Raw genomic sequence first — 14,907 nt, 5'->3', positions numbered from 1 at the left:
TTCAATGCAATCCCAATCAAAATTGCACCAGCATTCTTCTCGAAGCTAGAACAAGCAATCCTAAAATTCATATGGAACCACAAAAGGCCCCGAATAGCCAAAGGAATTTTGAAGAAGAAGACCAAAGCAGGAGGCATCACAATCCCAGACTTTAGCCTCTACTACAAAGCTGTCATCATCAAGACAGCATGGTATTGGCACAAAAACAGACACACAGACCAATGGAATAGAATAGAAACCCCAGAACTAGACCCACAAACGTATGGCCAACTCATCTTTGACAAAGCAGGAAAGAACATCCAATGGAAAAAAGATAGTCTCTTTAACAAATGGTGCTGGGAGAACTGGGCAGCAACATGCAGAAGGTTGAAACTAGACCGCTTTCTCACACCATTCACAAAAATAAACTCAAAATGGATAAAGGACCTGAATGTGAGACAGGAAACCATCAAAACCCTAGAGGAGAAAGCAGGAAAAGACCTCTCTGACCTCAGCCGTAGCAATCTCTTACTCGACACATCCCCAAAGGCAAGGGAATTAAAAGCAAAAATGAATTTCTGGGACCTTATGAAGATAAAAAGCTTCTGCACAGCAAAGGAAACAACCAACAAAACTAAAAGGCAACCAACGGAATGGGAAGATATTTGCAAATGACATATCGGACAAAGGGCTAGTATCCAAAATCTATAAAGAGCTCACCAAACTCCACACCCGAAAAACAAATAACCCAGTGAAGCAATGGGCAGAAAACATGAAGAGACACTTCTCTAAAGAAGACATCCGGATGGCCAACAGACACATGAAAAGATGCTCAACGTCGCTCCTTATCAGGGAAATACAAATCAAAACCACACTCAGATATCACCTCACGCCAGTCAGAGGGGCCAAAATGAACAAATCAGGAGACTATAGATGCTGGAGAGGATGTGGAGAAACGGGAACCCTCTTGCACTGTTGGTTGGAATGCAAATTGGTGCAGCCACTCTGGAAAACAATGTGGAGGTTCCTCAAAAAATTAAAAATAGACCTACCCTATGACCCAGCAATAGCACTGCTAGGAATTTACCCAAGGGATACAGGAGTACTGATGCATAGGGGTACTTGTACCCCAATGTTCATAGCAGCACTCTCAACAATAGCCAAATTATGGAAAGAGCCTAAATGTCCATCAACTGATGAATGGATAAAGAAATTGTGGTTTATATACACAATGGAGTACTACAGGGCAATGAGAAAGAACGAAATATGGCCCTTTGTAGCAACGTGGATGGAAATGGAGAGTGTGATGCTAAGTGAAATAAGCCATACAGAGAAAGACAGATACCATATGTTTTCACTCTTATGTGGATCCTGGGAAACTTGACAGAAACCCATGGGGGAGGGGAAGGAAAAAAAAAAAAAAAGAGGTTAGAGTGCGAGAGAGCCAAAGCATAAGAGACTCTTAAAAACTGAGAACCAACTGAGGGTTGATGGGGGTGGGAGGGAGGGGAGGGTGGGTGATGGGTATTGGGGAGGGCACCTTTTGGGATGAGCACTGGGTGTTGTATGGAAACCATTTTGACAATAAATTTCATATATTGAAAAAAAAAAGATAAGGTAGTTCAGATCCAATGGTATCTGTTTTTTCTACAAAGTAAGCTTCACAGATGTAAAGGGGATGCTTGAAATTTGGGGAGAGAGGGTAAGAATTAAGAATCTCTGAGAGTGAGGAAGTGTATTGATCAGAGAAGTATTATGGGGCAGGTAGGCAGAGTACAATTTGTTTTACTCTGTATAAAGTGCTTTCCACGGGGCCTAGCACCTAGGAAGCATTCAATAGGTATTTGTATTATGTATTCATTGCTTTATTTTTCAACGATGGTGAAGGCTCTGGATATTAAGTGTTCACTTCATGACAGACACTGATCTAAGCACTTCTTTAAAAAAACAAATTGCATTTAATCCTCACAATGCCCTTATATGGTAGGCACTATTTTTATACCCATCTCATAGCTTAAGAGAGAGAGAACAGCAAGTAAGTGACAGTGCGAAGCTTTGAACCGAGTCAGCCCGATTCCAGATTCCCTGCCCTTCACCACCATTCTACGTGGCAATTCACAGAGGAATAGATAAGGCCAGGAAGTGAAGACACAGCTTGGTGGTGTATATGAGGGCCACAAGGAAGGGCAACGGATAATGAAGTCAATGACATGCACTCAAAGAATCTGGGGTTTTGGAAAAGGAAGGAGGAGAGACAGGCTGAAGTGACAGCAGGGAGCAAGGCTTACGAGACACAGAAGCATTTCAAGCATTTCCGACCAAAAGAACAACATGAAAAAACAACTTCAAATTTGGGCAACCAGTGGGCTTGGCAGTTCCTTAGGGTTCTGTCCTTGTCATTGTATTTTTATCCCAGGGAGAGGAAGTTCTTGCGAAGTCCTTGCTCTCTATCCCAGCCTTGCTAAGAATCATACGAAGTTTAGGAGTGAGGTTATCTTAACCTGATAAGAGGATATCAAAGTAAATTTTATTTTTGGAGGGGGGTGGGGGTGGGATGGCTCTCAGACCAATACCCACATGAAAGTAGTTTTTAAAAAACAGAGAAAAACTCTCAAATTTAGAGACTCTTCTGCTATGCGAGATATTGTAAATAATGAAATTAGGTACATATTTTCGAATTCAATTTTCCATGATAGTTTTGAGAATAAATAAATAAATTGAACACTTTTCAAAACCAGCCGGTATAGATCAGGGGTCAGTCAGCAAAGTGCAGCCTATGGGCCAAATCCAGTCCACCACCTGTGTTTGTATGGCTTAAGAACTAAGAACGGCTAAGAACTAAGAATTACATGTTTAAATGATAGGGGGAAAATCAAAAGACAAAGAATATTTAGTGATATACAAATACTATACAAAATTCAAACTCTAGGGGCGCCTGGGTGGCGCAGTCAGTTAAGCGTCTGACTTCAGCCAGGTCACGATCTCACGGTCCGTGAGTTCGAGCCCCGTGTCAGGCTCTGGGCTGATGGCTCAGAGCCTGGAGCCTGTCTCCGATTCTGTGTCTCCCTCTCTCTCTGCCCCTTCCTCGTTCATGCTCTGTCTCTCTCTGTCCCCAAAATAAATAAACGTTGAAAAAAAAAATCAAAATTCAAACTCTAAATGAAATAATTAAAATCTCATTACATGTCAGCATTAATAGATGAACATTTGCAAACTATTTTGAGGATGGGAACATCAAACCCAGTTAAATGAAATGTTATCTCCTCCAAAAGAATTTGATTCTTTTCATTCCATTGCAAAAAAACGTGTATTCAATGATCATTATATTTTTAATTTCATCAGTGAAATATAGTGGAAATTTGTTTTCCCTCATGTTATATAAGTACCTACAAAATCTGCTCTATTTTATCTCCTAGCCTAAAAAGTTTAAAAGTATTGACTTTTGGTAATAAAGTGTAGACAAAGTTTACATTACTATAGGTAACATAGTATAAATATAGCCATTTGATCACATATCCCTTCAGCCAACAGACATTTATTGAGCACTGGCAACTATCTTGGTTGCTGAGGATACAAAGTTGGAAATATATGCCTTTTCCTGTCAAGAAAATCACAGCCTTATTATTTTATCATTGTGGAAATTCTGGTAGAATTTAAGCACAAAGGATTTCTACAAAATTCTCCTTCAAATGAATATGCCCTCCACTTTCTCCCACTCAATCTCCAGCTTTTATTGGTTATTGGATTTTATATTTCTATATAACTTTAAGTGATTCACTGTTTTTCAATCCAGGACAAAAAGTGGGAGTTAACAAATGTGACATCGCTCCCCTGTCTTTAAGCCCACTGGAATATCTTGTGACCTCTCCTTCCTATGCTTAACCCCCATTATGTCATTTAATTTGTTGGGGTGCTAGCATGCCACTTGAATAAAGTCATCCAAGGTATGTGTCTTGCCAAGTGGAACTGAGCATTGTCTATCATTGTTGCAACTGCATCGCTCACACATAGAAGTAAGACCCAAAGTCATTTCCATATTTTTCAGTAGCTAACTCTTATCCTTTTCTTTCTAAATTGCCTCTGACATCAATAGCCCTACAGGATTTCAGTGTGGGTTTAGGAGACTGAACAACCAATGAATATGGGGCATTCTTATAGCATGCAATCATAACTTGTGCTTAGCTTTCATAACAAAATCTTGTCCAAAACCATCTCAAAGAAGCCAAAACCAATCCAAAACCACTTCCTAGGTCCATATTGCATAACAAGTGGATATGTTCTTTCCCACCACATGATGAAAGGCCCTAGGTGCCTAGATGCCTAATCATGTGAATAGTGAAAGTAGTTGTCTATTAGGTTCAGGCTACAAAAATTGTAAGATTTCTGGGTCCATGCTATTTATTAAACACTCTTCTATTCACATCCATTGCTATTCCTTCTCTGACTCCTTAGAAGAGTGTTGCTTTCTCTCTTCCCTCACATCCTAATAAAACTTTGTGGGATTTGGCAAGGGGAACTTAAGGCCTTCACTTAATTAATACCCATAGATCAAGAAACAGAGGAAAATGTGAATGAATATTTAAGAGCTGCACTGATAGAAACAATAGAAATTGGGACATGGAGCTTTTTAACATTAAACTATTTTTCTCATTTCCCAAGGAACTTACCTCCCTAAGCTCTGTCAATACTGTTGAGCTCATGTGTCTGGGAAATAGCAAGGATTTGGGAATGCTCACTTGGCTCAGTAATCACATCTTTCCGAAATGCCTTCTGTGGTAGCAGCAGAGATTCTCTGGATTCTGAGTCCATGGGAGGAAGCCTCCATTCCTTTCCTTGTGGATTTACCAATACACAGAACTGGGAGGTCTCCATGCTGACGCCCACTGCACTTTGTACAGAGGGGGAGGGTTTGGACAGTGCTGGAATGACAAAGGAGAAAAGAATGAATTAAAAGCTAAAGGGGACAGAAATTAGAGATTTTTTTTTTTAAGTAAGAGAAAAAGTAAGTGTGCATGGAGGGCAGGGTTGCATGTAAACACAACGACCAGGGGTCCAGATCATGCGAAGTTATTCTAAGTAGCTCCATAACCTGTTCCACCCCACCATCCAACCAAAAGAAGGTCATTTCTTCTTCATAATGACTTATTATGGTCTCTACAACTGCCAGTATTATCAAAATTCTTTAAAGGCATAATAAAAGAGATATGTATTTTAACTTAATGAAGCCAATCTGATGTCATTTTGGTAAGAAAATAACATACAAAATTATTAAATAGATTTCTGAGATCTATACCCACCACCATCAAAAGAAGAGTCTTCAAATAATCATGCTTTGTGCATCCCACATCTCTGGGAAGATATCATTCCCTAGCCTTCATCAGAAACCTAAAAAATTCTTTATCTCCCCCAAACAAAGATATAAGCAATAACCAAAGTGTGCAATTTCTAGCTCCTAAATATCTTTCAAATCTGCCCCTTCCTTTGTATCCATACTGCCACAACTTGCATCAAGGTCAACCCATCTCTCATCTAGATTTCTGCTATAAACTAGGTGATCCTATTTGCTGATTCTCTTCAGAGACCTTTCTAATTTGTAGATCTGATCTTGTCACCTTCTTGCCTAACTTGCCTTTGGGTCTCCCACAGCCTTCAGGATAAAGTTCATTCTTATCTCCATCTTTACAGCACTCTTGTTTAGTGGCCTTTGCAGAACAAATCCCAGCATGGCTTTAGTGACATGCTCTGCCATCGTGACATTTCTTCCAATGTTTTATGCTGTCTCATACCTTTGCATCTTTGTTGTAATACTGGATATTCTTGCCTATATGTCTCATGAAACTGTGTCCTCCATAAGCATAGGAAACATGTCTTCTTTACTGTTATAGCCATGACATTTGACATAGTGTCTGGCACATGGTAGAATGGGGCAAAAGACCGGTAACTTTTAAATCAAGTTAACAATTCCAAAAGGAAGGATTATTTGCTGGCTGAGTACAGACATCACAGGGCTGAGGGTGTAGTTATCTTGACAGTGATAAGAAAATGTAAAGGTCTCAAAACTGTGGGCCAAGAGGAGTAGGACAGGGTGAGTGATAGGCACCAGAGGGGGAAAAGTGCTTAAAAACAGCCTACTGCATAATTTTGCAGAAGGCTGGCCCTGATGTGAAGGGTGGCTCAAAGGGAACTTGCTGCCCGACATAGGCGTAAAGAATACCAATTATTTTCCTCTTAAGTAGGGCCAGACCAACTCCACAGAAAACCAGAGAGGATGGGCACAGCATTCCTGGAAGGAGCTGATGATGCTGGTGCCATCAGCTGGGTTGCCTAAGGAGACACGCTGCAGGAGCCACCCAGCTGAAGGCTGGTACACCACAGATGGGCATGCTTCTTGGAAAAGACCTGTGGCAATTAGGAATTCAAGCTGAGCCCCAACTTTTAAGATGAAGCCTTCTAATTTTCCTTTTCCCTCCCCTGAGCTTCTTCCAGGAAACCTGCCTTGTCCTCTGCTGTGGTTAGGGAAGATCAAATGTGCCTTTTACCGAAAGGCAAGCTTTCCTCTCCTCCTTGCTCCTTCATGTGAACCCGCATGCTCACATAGGGACGCTCCTGGGTATCTGACATGGAGCTACCTCCACTCTGTATCTATCTATGATCCTTCATGTAGAATGGGAAGTCACAATGTCACAGTGCAAGGCCAGATCAGACAGCCTAAGATGGTTAATGATGACAGAATAATGCGACCATGAAAACCACTTTGAACAGAATTTTTTTCTGAGATGCATTTTAAGTGCAGACAACTTTTAGATACTTTTGTGCCATGCCTTCATAATTTCACTCATGCTAACTAATTTTGTAGCCAAAAATGATACCAGGAGAATTAGGGAGAAGGAGAAGGACAAGGACAAGGAGAAGAAGAAAAGGCATGGCCTATCCTACTAATTAAATAACAATTGGTTTTTGGAACAGGAGAAAGAACTTTGACCCAATCTTTTCACCCCATATTCCAAAAAAATTTCCAAACTTGTCAAGGCTTGTCCTGCTTCCCATGGGCACACAGCATAACCTTCTAGCAGGTTTCTTCTATATACCTACTTCCTCCATTCTCTCCAGTACTTTAACTCTCACACCATAGAATCATTCCCCTTCCACTTCTGTCCCTCTCATCAGCTTGTGAACTCCTGGAAGATAGGAATTTATACCAGATTTTTCAACTTCTCACCATTAGGTCACTCTTTTCTTTGAAATACTCCTTCCTGTGTGTCACTGCAGGACTGTAAGCTCATCATGGGCAGGGATCATGGCTTATTTCAGTGCATGGAAGTCAATGAATGTGTAAGTACTGACTGCTTGTCTAATTTGGCCAAAACGTTGGTTGGCCACATACTGCCATGTCCAAAGTTTGCATGCAAAAGCACTGTTGCTCTTTTCTGAAACATTCGTTTTTGTCACATTAAGTTAAATATCGCAGATGGAGGGATTTAACTACCTCAGCCTGTGAGAGGGCTATGAAGGTGCAGGTGTTGTTAGCACTTAACAGGATTTTGAACTTGAGGCATTATGCAGTGGTGATGATGATCTAGGTTATTTCTCACCCAAGACACTCATAGAAAAATATCCACAGAACTCAATCAGTGGCCCCTTTGAGGCTAGAAAAGCTAGGTAGTTCTGGAAATGGAAGGACCATGAGGTCATGATAGAACAGTCATGAAGGGAAATGTACTGTGTTTTATAAATCACAGGGTTCCTGACCCAAGGAAGAGCTCAATTTCTTTGACGATTCCACGGTATTTTTAGCCATAGAGTTGGTTAGTTCCTTGTCTGAATAATATTCCTCCTTTGTTTACTTAACTCCTGATTCTTCCTTCCTTCCTTCCTGCTGTGAAATGGTATGTTTACTGTGTATTGCTAAATCACTACCATATTTACTTGTGTTTTTATTGCCACGGCACTCACAACCCTTTTTTTCCTCCAAACTGTAAGGAAAAAACATAACTTGAGAGAGAGAGAGAGAAAGAGAGAGAGAGAGAGAGAGAGAAAGAGAGAGAGAGGAGAAAGAAAAAGGAAAGAAAGAAAGAAAAGAAAAGAAAAGAAAAAAAAAGAAAAGAAAAGAAAAGAAAGAAAAGAAAAGAGAGAGAAGAAGGCAGGCAGGCAGGCCGTAGGAAAGAAAAAGAGAGAAAGAGAAAAGCTTGGCTTTTACATGAGCAGAAATGTTTCATTTTATTTACTACTACATTCTGAGCACTTTCAAGTTATCAGGTATTATTAAGCACTTAACATATATTATCTCAGTTCACACTGATCACATTGATAGCCAGATACCTGTTTTTACCCTCAGTTCTTTTTACGGGGAAATAAGCACAGAGAAGCTTTCCCAACATCATCTGCTAATATATGTAAAGACAGAATTTGAACCCAGGTCGGTGGGACTCCAAACTTTAACTCATAGCTAATAAACTTCTATTATCTTCAAGACCGATGACCATGTTCATCAGTTTCAAAGACATCAGTTGCCTGAGAGAACTGAGTATCACACAAGACCACAGAAGTCATAGGTTTCCTCATCTTACTGATGATATAACAAAAACTTAAAGAATTTAAATAACCCATGTAAGATGTCAAAGCTACTTTGTGCTATCTCAAATCAAAACTAGGTTTTCTTGTCTTCCTGTTGGTCTCTTACCCTCATAACAACACTGACTGCTCGTGCCTTTATATCTTTATCATGGTTTTTCTGTCGAGCACTATTTCTTTTTCCTCACTTAAGAAGCTCTGTGTTTGGCAAAGGAGAATGAAACATCTCAGAGGGCTCTGTCCAAATATATCATTTGAGGCTATTGTGCACACACTGGATCCATTAAACCTTTTGGATGCTTAAGACATCTTGGTTATGAAAGATGATTATGTAAATGAAGATGCTAATTCACACTTTCTCACTTTATAAATTACCCCTAGGAATTCACTTGGCCGGTGGATGAGACAAAATACAAGCCAGGCCAACGCTAGGCCAACTTCAAATAGGCGTATTTGTTTTGGATGACTTCCCGTGTCCCCTCCACCCTTCCCCCACCTCCTAGCATTCATCTTCCCTGCTCAGCTGTCACCTGCCCTTTGGCTGCCTGAGCACACACTGCACTAACTTCTCTCTTTCTTACCTCCATGACTCTCTCTTCCCCTCTCCCCTAGCTCTCCTTCCCTAAGCTGGATGATCTCCCTCAAGGTTTTCAGAGCCCCTAACCTTTTTTCCTATGCTCTTTCCTGTCCTTTTCCCTATATTCTGAGAGCATTTGTGACCTTCCAATACCTCCTTCAACCTACTCCCTACAGAAGAATTCCACCAGAATGGGGCATTGCCGTAACCTTGGGATCTTTCCTCTTTTTCATGACTACCACCTGGTCAACACTCAGCTATCTGAATACCATTCCTTCATGTCCTGCTCTTTCAGGTGGTTAAGACAATTAACTACTAATGTCACTACTAATATTAGTTAATAATTAATAATAATAATTTATTGGTAGTAATACTCTTGTTGATATTAATATTATTATTAATTTCCTTAAAAGAAACCAATACACCAATCTCTGCCAACGTGTGAACCTCCTGATATGTTACCTCACATAGTAATCAAATTCAAAAGTACATGTGAGAATCCCAAAGACCTTCTAGGAATAACATCATTTAAAGACAGGTAGCAATACTCATTCCTTTTTTTTAATTAAAAAAAAATAATTATTTTTAAGAAAATTTTTTGAGAGAAAAAGAGAGTGAGTACACATGTGCACATGCATGGCTGGGGGTGGGGGTGGGGAGGGATAGAGGGAGGAACAGAGGGAAAGGCAGAGGGAGAATCCCAAGCAGGTTCCATATCTAGCACAGAGCCAGATGTGAGGTTTGATCTCACAAACTGTGAGATCATGACCTGAGCCAAAATCAAGAGTTGAATGCTTAAGTGACTGAGCCACCAAGGCACCCCTAATTTTAAGTAGGCTCCACACAATGTGGCCCTTGAACTCATGATCCTGAGAGTAAGAGTTGCACGCTCTACCAAATGAGCCAGCCAGGTGCCCCCAATTTTTTTTTTTAATTTTAAGTAATCTCTATACCCAACATGGGGCTTGAACTCATGATCTTGATATCAAGAGTCACATCCTCCTCCAAATGAGCCAGCCAGGTGCCCCTTTTTAATTATTTTATGTTATTCATTAAAAAAAATTTTTTCTTGGGGCACCTGGGTGGCTCAGTCGGTTGAGTGTCCGACTTCAGCTCAGGTCATGATCTCACAGTCTGTGAGTTCAAGCCCCGCATTGGGCTCTGTGCTGATGGCTCAGAGCCTGGAGCCTGCTTCCGATTCTGTGTCTCCCTCTCTCTCTGCCCCTTCCCTGCTCATGCTCTGTCTCTCTCTGTCTCAAAAATAAATAAAAACATTTAAAAATAATAATAAAAAAATTTTTTTTTCTTAACGTTTATTCATCATTTTTGAGAGACAGAGAGAGAGAGAGCATGAGTGGGGAAGGGGCAGAGAGAGCAAGACACAGCATCTGAAACAGGCTCCAGGCTCTGAGCTGTCAGCACAAAGCCCGACGCGGGCCTCAAAATCATGAACTGTGAGATCATGACCTGCGTCGAAGTCAGATGCTCAACTGACTGAGCCACCCAGGTGCCCCTTTATGTTATTTTTAAGTAAGCTCTATGTCCAATGTGGAGCTTGAACTCACAACCCCAAGATAAAGAATTACATGCTCTACTGACTGAGTCAGCCAGGTGCCCCCATACTGATATCTCAAATCGCATCATAGAGATAAATCACTGCCAGCATCCTTTAACTCCAAAGTTATGATTATTTATCCAAATCTTACTAATTTCTGTTTCATTCCTCATCGTGTCTATTACACCTTGTTCCCAGATAAGTGGTTTATAATTTCATGAGATAGTAGTGAAAGCTTTATTTTTCCTTTCATTTACAGTGTTAATTTTTAATTGAAAAAGTAATGCAAGCCTGTTCTAATAATCAAGTCTAAAAATGCAGAGGGATAGAAGGAAACCATTAACAATTTCACTCTACCTCATTTCTACTCAATTCTGAAATAACCAATGTTAAGAGTTTGGTGAGAATCCCTCCATCCCTTTCTCTATGATTCAAAAAATCATATTCAAAATAAATATGTATTTTCACACAGAGATATAAATACAGAAGTAAAATGTTTTAATTATGTCCCAAATATGGGATAATGTTATGCATATGGATTTCTTCCTTGCTTTTATTCTTAGTAATATATCATGGACATCCCTTTGGTCTTTATATTATGGACTTTATAATTTAGTTAACTTTCCTCCTATTAATAAGATATTCAGATTGTTTCCAGTACTATTGCCACTACAAATAATAATACAGGAAATATCATCAATTATAGTTTTGCATTTTAGTGGCTATTTTTATCTGTAGGATATATTTCCCAAAATGAGATTGCCTAGGTCAAAGAATGCATACATTATTTTTCTGGAAGAGATTGGTTAGAGGAATTCACACTTTCATGAACAATGTCTGAGAGTGTCTGTTCCTTAACAGCTTTATAATAGATAAAGTTTTTTTGATAAAAATATTATATGAGTTACAAGCATACAACAAGTCTATGTGGGCTGTGTCTAAAGTACTGAGATGTCTAAAATGAGGGGCTTAAGGTGGAAGGAAGAAGTCCATCTTTCAAGATGGATTTTCAAAAATAGTAGTAGGGGTGCCTGGCTGGCTCAGTAGGTAGAACATGCTACTCTTGATCACAAGGTTCTGAGTTCAAGCCCCATGTTGGGTGTGGAGCCTACTTAAAATTATACACATACATATATACATACATACATACATACATACATACATACATACATACATAAATAACACCAGAACACTGACAATCCTTTTTGGAGTGTGAATGTAGAAAGGGCCATTTTAGAAAGGATGAATGTAGCTTTCAGGAGGGCAGTGGAAAGAGGGAGGACATAGTGTCATTGCCAGGCAACCCTCAAGCCAATTGCTCTGATCTGATGTATGTAGATGAATAATTTGGCCAGTCCTTCATTTTCCCCATTCATTGTCAAGCTGTTCAGTCAGTTGTTCCTCGCAGTGGCTCAGAGTAGACATAAGAGGGAACAGAGTGTGTGTCTAATGACAGTGTCAATTCCATTGGTAGCCAACATAAGCAAACGATTGAGTGCTTGCAATGAACCAGGCACTCTTCTAAGTGCTAAGTTCAATTCGCTGGATATCACTATCCACTGCATCACAGACACTCCCAAACTTCCTACAATGTCTAGTATATTTAAGCCACATAAACGCCTCAATGGTATGGATTCTTGGGAGTCATGCTTGAGCCCATACTGTCTACATCCTAACTTCCTTTCCCCCATTCTCTTCTCAATCCCTTGCAGTTGGCCCCCTGCCCACATTGCTCCACAGAAACTGCTAAAGTGACCATCACTGGGTGCCTTCCATGTGGCCAAATCCAGCAAGCACCATTTTTTGTTTTCTCCTTTTTGATGTGGTCTCTGTATGCCTTTATGAACACAACTCTCACCTCTTGGTACACATAATAAGACTCTTTCCTGGCTTCCTCCTAACACCACTGTTTTAGTCCAAGCTCAGTCATGGACTTCTTTTTCTCCATCATTACCCTCAAAAGTTTGAAACTTGCGTCTTTTTCCCCTTTCTGGAAAATCCAATCCATATTCATAGAATCAGATACAACTTATTTGCTGCCAATACACAAAGCTAAATTCTTAGGCCTGAATCACTTCTGAGAAGCATATCCTTATATCCAACTACCTAACAGAAACACCAGATAAACTCATCCATGATTAAAATAAAACTCACTCTTTTTTTCTTTAAACAAGTTTGTTTTTCCTCCATATTCTCTGCATATCATGACTATCCAGCTAGTACTCACTTTAAAATTTAAGGATGTCATTCTCAACATCTCTTTCCCAATCAGCCTCCAAGAATGGTAGCAATCATTTATTGAGTTTTGATGTGGGGCTATTTTTTTTTCATTTTTTGATCCATTTCATTGAAAAGGGCCCCACAAAATAAATAGTATAGTCCCAACTCCACAGATGACAAAACTGAGGCTCAGAGATATTAAGCAACTTGACCAACATCTTGCTGATAATACAAAGCAGTGATGGGATTTAAATAAAAGAAAGGATTGGAAAAAAGTTCACTTCTCACCCAAGTTCCATTTCTGATTGTAATTGTAAAGGTGTGATGTTTAATTTTATATGCCAACTTGACAGGGCCATGGGGTGCCCAGATATTTGGTTAAACCTTATTCTAGGTATGTCTGTGGGGTTATTTCTGGATGAGATTAACATTTGAATAGGTCAACTGAATAAAGCAGACGGTCCTCCCCAATGTGGTTGGGGCACTTCCAATCTATTGGAGACCTGAATAGAACACAATGTGGGGTAAGGGAAAATTTGCTCTCTCTGACTTTCAAGCTAGGACATAGGTCTTCTCCAGCATTCAAATTGGAACTTACACAATGAGTTCTCCTGGTTTTCAGGCCTCCAGATTCAGACTAGCATGACACTACCCATTCTCCTGAGTCTCCCACTTGTAGACAGTAGACCATAGGACTTCTCAGCCTTCATAATTGTATGAGCTACTTCTTTATAATAAATAGGATAATATATACCTACATACCATATACCTACATACCACTGTTTCTCTGGAGAAGCCCAACTAACATTACAGGTAACATATATAGAATTACTGTATTTGAAGCATTTGTATTGGATACCCCTTGTCCAGACCCTCATTTGTATTGGATACCAAGAACTCTTCAGAAATTATCTCATTTAATCCATATAACAACCATTTGAGGTCAGTACTCTTATCCCATTTTACCAATAAACAAACCAAGATTCAGAGAATTTTAAAACCTTATTCAATATGAATGATCCAACTCGTATGCTACAAAGAAGTACTACCAGGATACTAGGACTCAGAACCAAACTTAACTTCTGTGATTTCCCTCTTCCCAAAGCAGTTTAATCTACTTCTCCACCATCACTGCTACTCCCCTTGTCCAGACCCTCTTTGTTTCACCTTGTGTTATTTGTCTCTTCCCTTTCTATTCCCTTGAACTCACTACATTCCATACATGGCTCTGTTATTAGCACATACTACATTATTTCCTGACTGCTACTTGCCAGGGGCTTTTTAAGGGCAAATATTTCATCTCTGTCTCCATCTGAACATCAACACATTTTAGATGAATGGACAGAGAGTTGCATATCCTTCCCCATCACCAGGATAGCTTATTCATGAACAACTCTAAGGTTTCATCCCAGCTGCTCATGGACAAAGAGATGACTCAATGAAAAATGAAGAAGCAAATCAATACAGTGAAACCATCATTGGCAGCTCAGTAATTCTACCATTCCTCATCTGATTTCCTCTACAAAGTCCTCACCTAGAAACTTCACAAGGGTATCAAATGGAACATCAGTTTGTTTGTTTGTGTTGATTTTCAACACAATAAAGAATCACAACTAACTATGATCAAGGAAAGTATATTTCTTTATCCTATAATCATACCCAAACCCACTTTAGCATTAAATCTAAAGGAGGTATTCCCTATCATTAGAACTTGAACCATGATATGTCATATATAGTGTGTATACATAGGATAGTGTTATGTGGTTTTATAAGTGATTTTTTTGTTTGCCACAGCTTTTTAAAGATGTCAGCTTCCTAAGAATTAACATGATGGTGGGAATGTAGCATTTTCAGGTTTCAGAAGGAATTGGCCAATGTCGACCCAAACACCCAAATTTGTAACCACAAAAATTGATTCCTTTGAAGAGGGCATTTTTTACCCTTCCCACAGACATGTGAGCTGAGCAACCCTGCACATGGCAAATCTAGAGAACCAGTGGAAAGA

The 14,907-nt window shown here is 39.7% G+C and overlaps 1 long non-coding RNA gene across 1 annotated transcript in view; it reads right to left on the bottom strand.

The window, feature by feature from the left end:
- Positions 1-4,656: 4,656 nt before the first annotated feature.
- Positions 4,657-14,907, bottom strand: part of LOC125156640 (uncharacterized) — a 114,422-nt gene continuing 104,171 nt past the window's right edge. The window contains exon 4 of the long non-coding RNA XR_007148715.1: positions 4,657-4,898. This is a non-coding gene — a long non-coding RNA (uncharacterized LOC125156640). The remainder of the gene's footprint in view (positions 4,899-14,907) is intronic.

Source organism: Prionailurus viverrinus, chromosome F2, assembly GCF_022837055.1.
Source record: "Prionailurus viverrinus isolate Anna chromosome F2, UM_Priviv_1.0, whole genome shotgun sequence".
Classification (NCBI taxonomy): Eukaryota; Metazoa; Chordata; class Mammalia; order Carnivora; family Felidae; genus Prionailurus; species Prionailurus viverrinus.
The sequence above is the reverse complement of the archived record's forward strand: the minus strand, read 5'-3'. Positions and strand labels throughout refer to the sequence as shown.